Below are 9029 nucleotides of genomic sequence, written 5' to 3' on the forward strand. Positions count from 1 at the left end.
AAGGAAGGAAGGAAGGAAGGAAGGAAGGAAGGAAGGAAGGAAAGAAGGAAAGAAGGAACAATGGAACAACGGAACAACAACCCAATTCAGGACAGCTAATGGCCATGTTCCTCAAGAATCTACATTTGGATCACCTCACCAGGCAAAGAACCATAACCAGCTGAAGTCCTTGCTGAGGGCAAAAGGAATGTGGATAGGTAGGTAGTGGGAGAAGACGGCTATAAACACCAGCTACAACCACATGACCAGTTGCAGCAACAAGGACTCTAATAGTTATTGTATTTCTTCCTTATTTTGCAATGAATATCTTTGTATATGTATTAAGTATTTTTGTTTTCTTCCCTCTCTTATCTCCTTATAATCTGACATAAGGTGTATTAAGAACTTCATATCAGTATATAAGTTACAGAAGAAGTGTGAACGTCACCCAAGGACTTTGAATCCTCATCTGGGAAATGGGTTAGTGTATTTTCAGATGTACATTGGATATTTGTATCATGTTAGCGGAAGTATGATTTTGATATTGACTTTATCTGGAGATTAATTATGGCTTAAGGACATGTGTATGGGTGCCAAGTTGACAGGATGGAGAGTGAGGATCATTTTGATGTGCCAACTTGGCTAAGCGATAGTCCCCAGTTATTTATTCAAACACAAATATTGCTTAATTGAGCTGTTGCTGGGAAGGTATTTTGTAGATGTGATTAAAGTCCATCATCAGTTGATATGTATAAGGGAGATTTTTTAAGATAATCTGATGCCCCCGATTCAGTAAATTGAAAGGCTTTAAAAACAGGGCTGAGGCTTCCCTGAGAGAAGAAATTCTACCTGTGAACAGCAGCTTCAACCTGTGCCCACAAATTCCAGCCCTTCCTGATGACTTGCCCTCCAGATCTCAGATTTGCTTAGCCAGCCTCCACTTGGCTTACACCCATTCCTTGCAATAGATATCCTAATATAGCTTACACACATGCACACGCCCCACCCCCACCACCACCCCAGTGGTCCTGTTTCTCTGATTAAATCCTGATCAGTACAACCTCAGATGTCCCTAAAGCTTTTGTTTTATCCATGTTGCCAGCTGAGCCCCACACTGATCCTACAGATGTTGAGTATTCAATATATATTGAATTGAAAAGAATTTAATGTGTTAAGGCCTCATACGAAGGTATCCTTTGTTGAGGTAGTTTGCTACTATACTAAGTATGCAGGGCGAGGTAGCAGGCAGCTCCCCCTGCCAATATTTTCCATTCAAAGTTGGCTATTGATTCATAGCACCCTCTGAAACTCAAGTGGCAGAAATTGGCAGTGAAAAGAGCCAGCACCTACACATCTTCTAGTATGTGGGAGAAATGTGGTCAAACATTGAGACTTCACATTAAAAATCATATCTGCCTCTGTTACTATTTCTAAATATTATTTGGTTTCTCTTTTGAATTGTTGTGAAACATATAAAAAGGAGGTTCTGAGAGAGGAATGGAAAAACCAGAAGAATTAAAAATTGATGTGGTTTCAAGCAATAGAGGGCCCAAGAAACAGCCAAGTAGTTGTCATTTTAAATGATAGGTCCTCACATAGGCCTAGGTAGGTACAAACATGTTTCAGTAGATTCTGTTTAGATATATACATTCAATTCTGCTATAATGTTACATATGCATTGCTAAAAATCAGGGTGTTATGCAAAACCATGAAGACAGGGCTAATGGAAAAAACGGGATAGTAGCACAACACAAAAAAAATGTATCAGTTGAGATATTCTAAAAGGATGAGAACCTAGTTTTTAAAATGTAGTACTTTTACATGTTAAATGGTAATGAAATTCATAAATGCTCCACTAAATATAGCACTTTGCCTCAAAAAAGACATGAAGTTTGCTTGTCGACTGGAGCATCATCAGAGAGCTGCAGCTTGTGAGTTATTGTGAAGTGGTGGGAGGGGCTCATCTGAAATTGGACAGAAAACTGTAACACCACACGTGTGTGGGTGTATCTCATAGCACATGCAGCAATTTGGGGTGACCGGTAGGTATTTGAGGTGTGTGCATGTGTGCATTTTGTGTATTCCTACACATCTCGGTTCAGCTGGGTACAGAATTCTGCCTTCCCCTAGTGTTTCTCCTGGTTGTGATATCATAGATCAATCACATTGAAACAAATTTGCATTTTCAAAACAAGTGTCACTTTTGGAATGACTATGCTATGTAAAGAGATTCCTATCCTTTATCTGTACCTTCAGAATCCCCATAGTTCTTTTTAAGTTTGATACAAATTCACTTATTAACAAAACTCAAGGTGAATAGAAATGTTTTCCAGAAAGACTGCATTTATTTGATTACAAAGTGCTGTCAGAGACCCCACTGCAGTCTAAATATACCTTAATACTAAAACACATCTGGCCCTAAGCGGGTAGGGAACAGTAGATCTGTGTTAACGTGTGTCTGCTGTGTGTCAGGGATCATAGTCTGTGCCGCTGAGGCAGAACAAGGTGCAGTTCCTGTACCCAGGGAACTCGTGGTCTAAGAGCCATGGCACAATTTGCTATGTTGTGATAGATGCCTGTACATGCACAAATGGAGACAGAGCAGGGGGTCATGCTTTCTGGCTGAAGTGTTCAAGGATGGCTTCCAGGGAACCTGACACTCGAAATGTGTTTGGGGAAATGGTTAGGTGTTCTCTAGGCAAATGGAGAAAGGTATTCTAGGTAAGGTGTAAAGGCAGTTACAAAACAGCAGATCTAATGTGATCTCTTTAATATCACACAACCATAAGGTGATGTATTAGTTGCTAGGGTTGTAGAGCAAAGTGCCATAGACAGGGTGACTTAAACATTATTTTCTCATGATTCTGGCGGCTAGAAGTTCAAGATCAAGGTGTCATCGGTGTTGGTTTCTTCTGAGGCCTCTCTCCTTGGCTTGTAGATGGCCATCTTCTCCCTGCATCTTCACATGGTCCTCCGTCTGTGTGTGTCTGTGTCCTAATCTCTTCCTATAAGGACACCAATTATATTGGATGAGGGCCCACCTAATGACTTCACTTTACCCTGTACCCTTTAAAGGCCCTATCTCCAAATACTGTCACATTTTTAGATCCTTGGGGGCTAGAACTTCAACATGTGAATTTTAGGGGGACACAGTTCAGCCCCTAACACATGGTGTGGCACAACGGAAGTATGAGTAAAGTACACAGTAGCCAGAGGAAGGTTTGATTAATTATCACTGGGCTTGGGGACTTGAGAAAAGCTTCAAGAACATAGGTCTTGATGAATGAATAGAATTTCATCACATTGGGAAGGAACAAAGTGACATTTCTGGGTGAGGAAACGGCAAATCCAAGCTCTAGTCCGGCCTTAGAGATCTTCAACAAATGCCGTAGATGGTCCATCCAAGCGTCCAGGCCCTCTAACTTGGGAAAGCTACAGTCACTACCACCCTGGGCCTCACATCATTAGTTCCAAGTACCCCCCTACCCTCTTCTAAAAGAGTGTTATTGATCCTTTCTCTAGATCAGCATAAAGCAAATATCTTCCTCCCTCCATGCTTCCCCAGAAGAAAACTGTTTCTTCTTCCCCCATGTAACTTGACAGACTGCCATGATACCCACTTCCCTCCTCTCCGGAAGTAGAATCTCAGTCCTCATTGCAGTCCACATGGCACCAAACGCTTGATCTGTCTGACATGTTGCCAACTTTTTACTCCTAATTGAAGATTACCAGGATTATGGGGTCCAGTAAAAATGTGATAGCCACCAAATACTTGTGCATCACAGCGCACTTCTAGTAATCTTTTTTAACTGAATAATTTCTTCTCAAAAGTACTCTGATGTTCCAGAGCGAAGAAAAGCATTGTAAAATTCCCCTTAAATTAGTAAAAATATGGAATTCAGACAGTTGCTGTGTACCATGTCCTAATGTATGCTATTTACATGCATGTTTGAAATAAGAACGTGACCTAAAACATGACTAATGTTTCAGTCATCTAACTTAGATTTACTGAGCAATGTACTCTGGAGTTTAGGAGAGGTATGTGTGTGAAATAAATGGTACCTAAAGAAACTAAAAGATGTTTGAAAGAATGAAGGGAAGTGTTTCCCAGAGTATGTTCAGAGGAACAATAGTTGTGGAGGATGTCCAGAAAGTCAAGTGTACATGGCCAAACGAGTTTGGGAGACACTGCGTTATCTATGCCCTTTCAGAGAGCAATTATGGTATCCGCATATTAAAGACTCTGAAAGGTCCCATGAGTAAGAAACAACTTTATTTTACCTGGCTTCTCAAATGTACTGGTCTTTGAATAAGAACCTAGTAACGACCCACAGAGCACATTCTGAGAAACACCATAGTTCAAATGAACTATGACAGGAAATTCTGTTTCTCATTTGGAAGTGTACCATGTAAATAATCCAGTGCAGAGAAATTGTATGCTTTTATTATGTTAGATTTAGAAATGAAAATGTAAGAATTGCATCCTTATGACAAATGGAAAATGAATCAGATTTACTTGACTTGCCCAGCGATTTTTAATTTTTAGAATCTTCTATATAAACTAGTAATTATGATGATGCAGCCAGCAAATGGTATATAATTATACCCATGAAATAGTGGATAATGAGCACTTTTAAATGAAAAAAAAATCCCTAAAGTAATTATTGGATGATGAAAATAAATTAATTCATTTTGGTACTTCAAGAATGAAAATTACTGTGATCTCACAAGATAGATATAGACATATAGGTTCTTTCGTGTGAAAAATTACAACACAAAAATGGTGAAGTATTAAAACAATGTGGCATCCATTGCCTTTTCTCCTATAAATTTGGTCTTAGACCTTAAGAGGGTACATTTCCAGAGAGGCTGGTAAGCAGATGTTTCATAGCTAGTGAGAGATGGGATCAGGATTCTGGCCAACTATTCTTATCTCTGGGGCCCACACACTTAACCCCTAACTAGCTGCAGCCAGTAAAAAACAAATGTAGAGAGAGCATTTCCTTCTTCTCCCTCTGCTTTTATCTCCAATGTCCCAACCACGTAACAAAAGTAAATTGTGTCGTAAAATTCTAAACTGCCATCTTATTTACTTTGCTAAACTATATTCCTTCTACATGGCATTGTATTTTGGAATATTTCACATTAACATTGCAGAAGTTCTGTTTTACTACATTGCTAAAATTGCTTTAATCTTTTAGGCCCTATCTGTACAAAAATATTCACAGTATTTGTCAATAAAATAGCTGCTAGTGATGACCATGCACTGAATCCAGTTGATTCTGTGGAGATAGACTGTTAATTCAGCCCCCAAATCATAAATTGATCAAAAATAGTTTATTTAATGCAATGCTTGGGTTTTTATAACAGTTGTGGCATAGAACTGCAAATGTTTCATAAAATTTAGGTATTTGCTTTTTTGATGTAAGAGATCTTCTACCAAACTTTGAGAATAATTATTTCTCTGATTTATAAAGTTTCATTCCTTAATAATATTCCTTAATCACAGTTTGCAGTCTGAGTGCAGGGTGTGCCTAAATGTAATTATTGAGTCTTTTCATAAAGTTAGTCCTGGAAAATTAATTGATTGCCAGTCAGTAGCAAAATAATCATAAAAATAAACTTTTAAGTTTTCATTTAAAATGTAAAGATATTTCTGATAAAGTGGATTATTGATTTTGGAAATGAGTATGGGGGAAATTATTTTTATAACTGAGGTGTGACCAAGCACTAAGACTTTGGAGCACACTTGTGAGCCTCTGTGTTCGGACTGCTCCTCTGTAAAAGTTTGGTGTTCTTAGATCTTAGAATCTCTTTTTCTTGTGGTAGGAAGTCTTGGGTGCTGAATGGTTAGTTCAGGTAGGTTTTACTGTTCCTTTACATTCATGATAATAACTAAGACATTGCTGAAACAGCCTTTCATGACTACTTCTTGAGAAGTCCACTTTCTGACATTTGGACTTTGACACGTCCTCCAGGATAGTGTGTGTGTGTGCTCATGTCAGGTTATTGCCTATACAGTGTGCAGCACAAAGTGCTAGAGTGCCTGGTTGACAAGCAGTCCTCAAATGGGCCAGCTCTGCAGATGGAGAACCTGAAGGAGGCCTTTTCGTGCTTGCACGCAGCCCACCAAGTTCTCCACGCTGGGGCTTTCATATCCTGGTGTCCTCCCCAAGGCTGTCTTTATCCCATTCTTGTTGTGGTATTCAGCCTCTTTTACTGTTTACTTTCTGTCTCCCCCAACAATGACTAATGCAGCAAATATTTTATATGGTAGCTGCCACCATTCTGGACACTGAGGCGATCAATACTAAGGACCTCGTTAGCCTTCTTGGCTGACCACATAGACCAAGACACCCGTTAGTTAAATACACAAGTGGTCTGTTCAAGAAACTGTAATTTAATGTGTTTTTAATTATAGTTACTCCCTTGGTTCCAGTTCACCTAAACACCACCAAATCTCCCTGACTTTAAAGCAAGTGATAATTTTTTTTTCATATCAATAAATTCTGAAATCATCTAAAATTCTCTACTTACCTTAAAAGCTAGAATGTGGGCCCAGGCTGGAGGTAATGATATCATAACTGATATTTTTAGAATTTTGTTATGGTCTTTTAGAATATGCCTGATTAGAGAATTTGGGGTTAGATCTTTCTGTAGTTGGAAAAAGGCAATTGATACACATGGAAAAAGGAAGAATTTATCTCAGAAATAAGTGAAACAGCAATAATTGCTGTTTGACCATTTACAATGATGACCATTTACAATTATGGTGTCATTTACATATTTTGAGCCTTGGCTAATCATAGATAAAATATTTATTTCATCAGTCAGTGTCAAAGACCAACTATATAATAATGTAGCGATACCTGTAGCACCTTATAGAAATCTTTTTAATTTAAATTTTTTAGTCGACTTGATATAAGGTCAGTTCTTTTAATACTTGCCTAATGTTCTGTATTGTATTGTATTGTATTGTATTGTATTGTATTACTAGTTTCGAGTATATAGTACATTGGTTAAATGTTTATATAGTTTATAAAATGATCTCCCTGATTGCTCTTTCTCTCCTCTGGTTCTCCACCTAGCCAATACATTAATACTAACTGTATTCCCTACGCCATGCTCCCCATCCCCGTGACCATCTATCAACTACTAATTTGTACTTCACCCCTTTCTCCCAGCCTCTCAGCCCCACTCCCCTCTTTGCCTAATGTTCTTTGATAGTCTTCAGAATCCACTAATTATAATTTTAAAAAATTATCCATTGGAGATTTTACTGATTGGAACCAAAAGTAGGTGTCATGAAAATCTCTGGCCTATACTCCTGAATGAATAATCATTGAAGCATACAAACATTCCAAAATCAAGCCCCCCATATATTTTTGTTTTTACCATTTTAAATGATCTCAATCGTATTGCATATTTTACTGTCTTTTAAATAATTCATAGTGAAAATTTAACTTTTTTGAGGATTGCATGCCTAGCACAAAGCCTTGTATATATGAGAGGCATCTGATGTATTAGAAATCTCCTTTCCTTTTAAATGTGATATGATACAATGTTGTTTCAGGGACCACAGAAATTTGAAGGTCTGTTTGCAGCTACAGTAAGGATCACAGAATGTTGTCTTTTTGTAATTGGCGATTATTCTATCTGCTTCCTCACTGTCTTATGCCACTGCTTAGGTTGAAGCAGTTTAAACCACTTATTTCTTACTTCAAATTTTCCCTCAGGCCAGACAGACGATCACCAGAGGAAATGAGATGACTACTTTGAATATCATTAACCTCATTTTTATTCCTAGATCTCTCTGTAGACTCTGGCCAGTACTGGGGACTCTGATACTCAGTTGGAGGCCCATACCTTTGTGTTTTGTATAGGTATTTTTCTATACGTGTTGTAAGCTTTCATCTTTCCTTTTCCCCCAGAGCTACTGACTCTGGCTTCTAAGCTATGTTTTCCATCACATAGACAAATTAATTCATCTCTCTGGGCCTCAGGTCCTCAGCCATAAAATGGGCATGTTAATAGTATCTGCCTCATAGGACTGTTGTGAGGATTGAGTTAATATTAATAAAGTTCTCAGAGCAGTGACACATAGTAAGGGTTAAATAATTTAAGAAAAAGATTGTCTGACCACTGGATAAATGGCTCTTGACACTTCTTAAAGGAAAGAAAAGATCTGGGAAGATGCTTCTGATGCGGGGCGATTTATACTTTCTTTTCCCAGGTAGGAGTGGAGTGATGTGGAGGAATTTGTATCTGAAGCAGAACTGAAAAGTGTTGCCTAAAATATCTGTAAGAAATGCTGGCCATGAGCCTGGGTCCTGATTGGATGAAGTAATATATGGAAAGATGTTAATGGCAACTCCTTTGGGGCTCTTCAGAGTAGATTTTAAAAGGAGACGAGAGAGATAAACTGGGTATATACAGGGATGGAGGGAATTTGGGCCAAAGCTTGTGCCAGGAGCTAGCAGTTTTCTTCTAACGAAGCCTAAAACAGAGTGGTTCTCAGAGAAGAATAGATACATATATAAATTTTCTTAAACACCTGTCTGGCTTACGTGTTTTTCCCAGCTTCTTCCATGGAGCAGGGCACTCACCATCTGCTTTGTCAAAGAGAGCAGACACTACCTTTGTGTGACATGTGCAAGGATGTGCTTTGTCGGCCACCATGAAACTTGGGACCCCTTCATTTTGTCCCCAGGTTCTTCTTGGGAGCCCAGGAGGCAGAAGATTTACTGTGCACTTGGCTTGTCTCTGCCTGACTGTGCATGGATGGGGGCTGGTCCTGATGTTCCTGGCACAGGGCTTGGTCGCTCATTCACTCAGATGGCCGCCCTTTGCCCTGGCTCCCTCCCTGGGCCAGAGGCAGCTCAGCTGTAATTTGCTTTTATGCTCCAAGGTGCAGCCCTGTCAAACTGCAGCAAATGTTTACCTTATAATCCACAGACAAGAAGAAGGGAGGCAAATTCCAGCCTTTTAAGAAGTTATTTGGCAAAAGGAAAAAGAAAGACACTTCACTGTCCCAGGAGGCGTCAGCAGGA

General features: G+C 39.1%; 1 long non-coding RNA gene across 2 annotated transcripts in view; it reads left to right on the forward strand.

The window, feature by feature from the left end:
* The window catches only part of LOC112471518, a 192498-nt gene extending 183469 nt beyond the window's left edge, over window positions 1-9029 (forward strand). For both annotated transcript variants that reach the window (XR_003043337.1, XR_003043336.1), the window contains exon 3: window positions 8935-9029. This is a non-coding gene — a long non-coding RNA (uncharacterized LOC112471518). The remainder of the gene's footprint in view (window positions 1-8934) is intronic.

Source organism: Pteropus alecto, unplaced genomic scaffold, assembly GCF_000325575.1.
Source record: "Pteropus alecto unplaced genomic scaffold, ASM32557v1 scaffold57, whole genome shotgun sequence".
Taxonomy (NCBI): domain Eukaryota; kingdom Metazoa; phylum Chordata; class Mammalia; order Chiroptera; family Pteropodidae; genus Pteropus; species Pteropus alecto.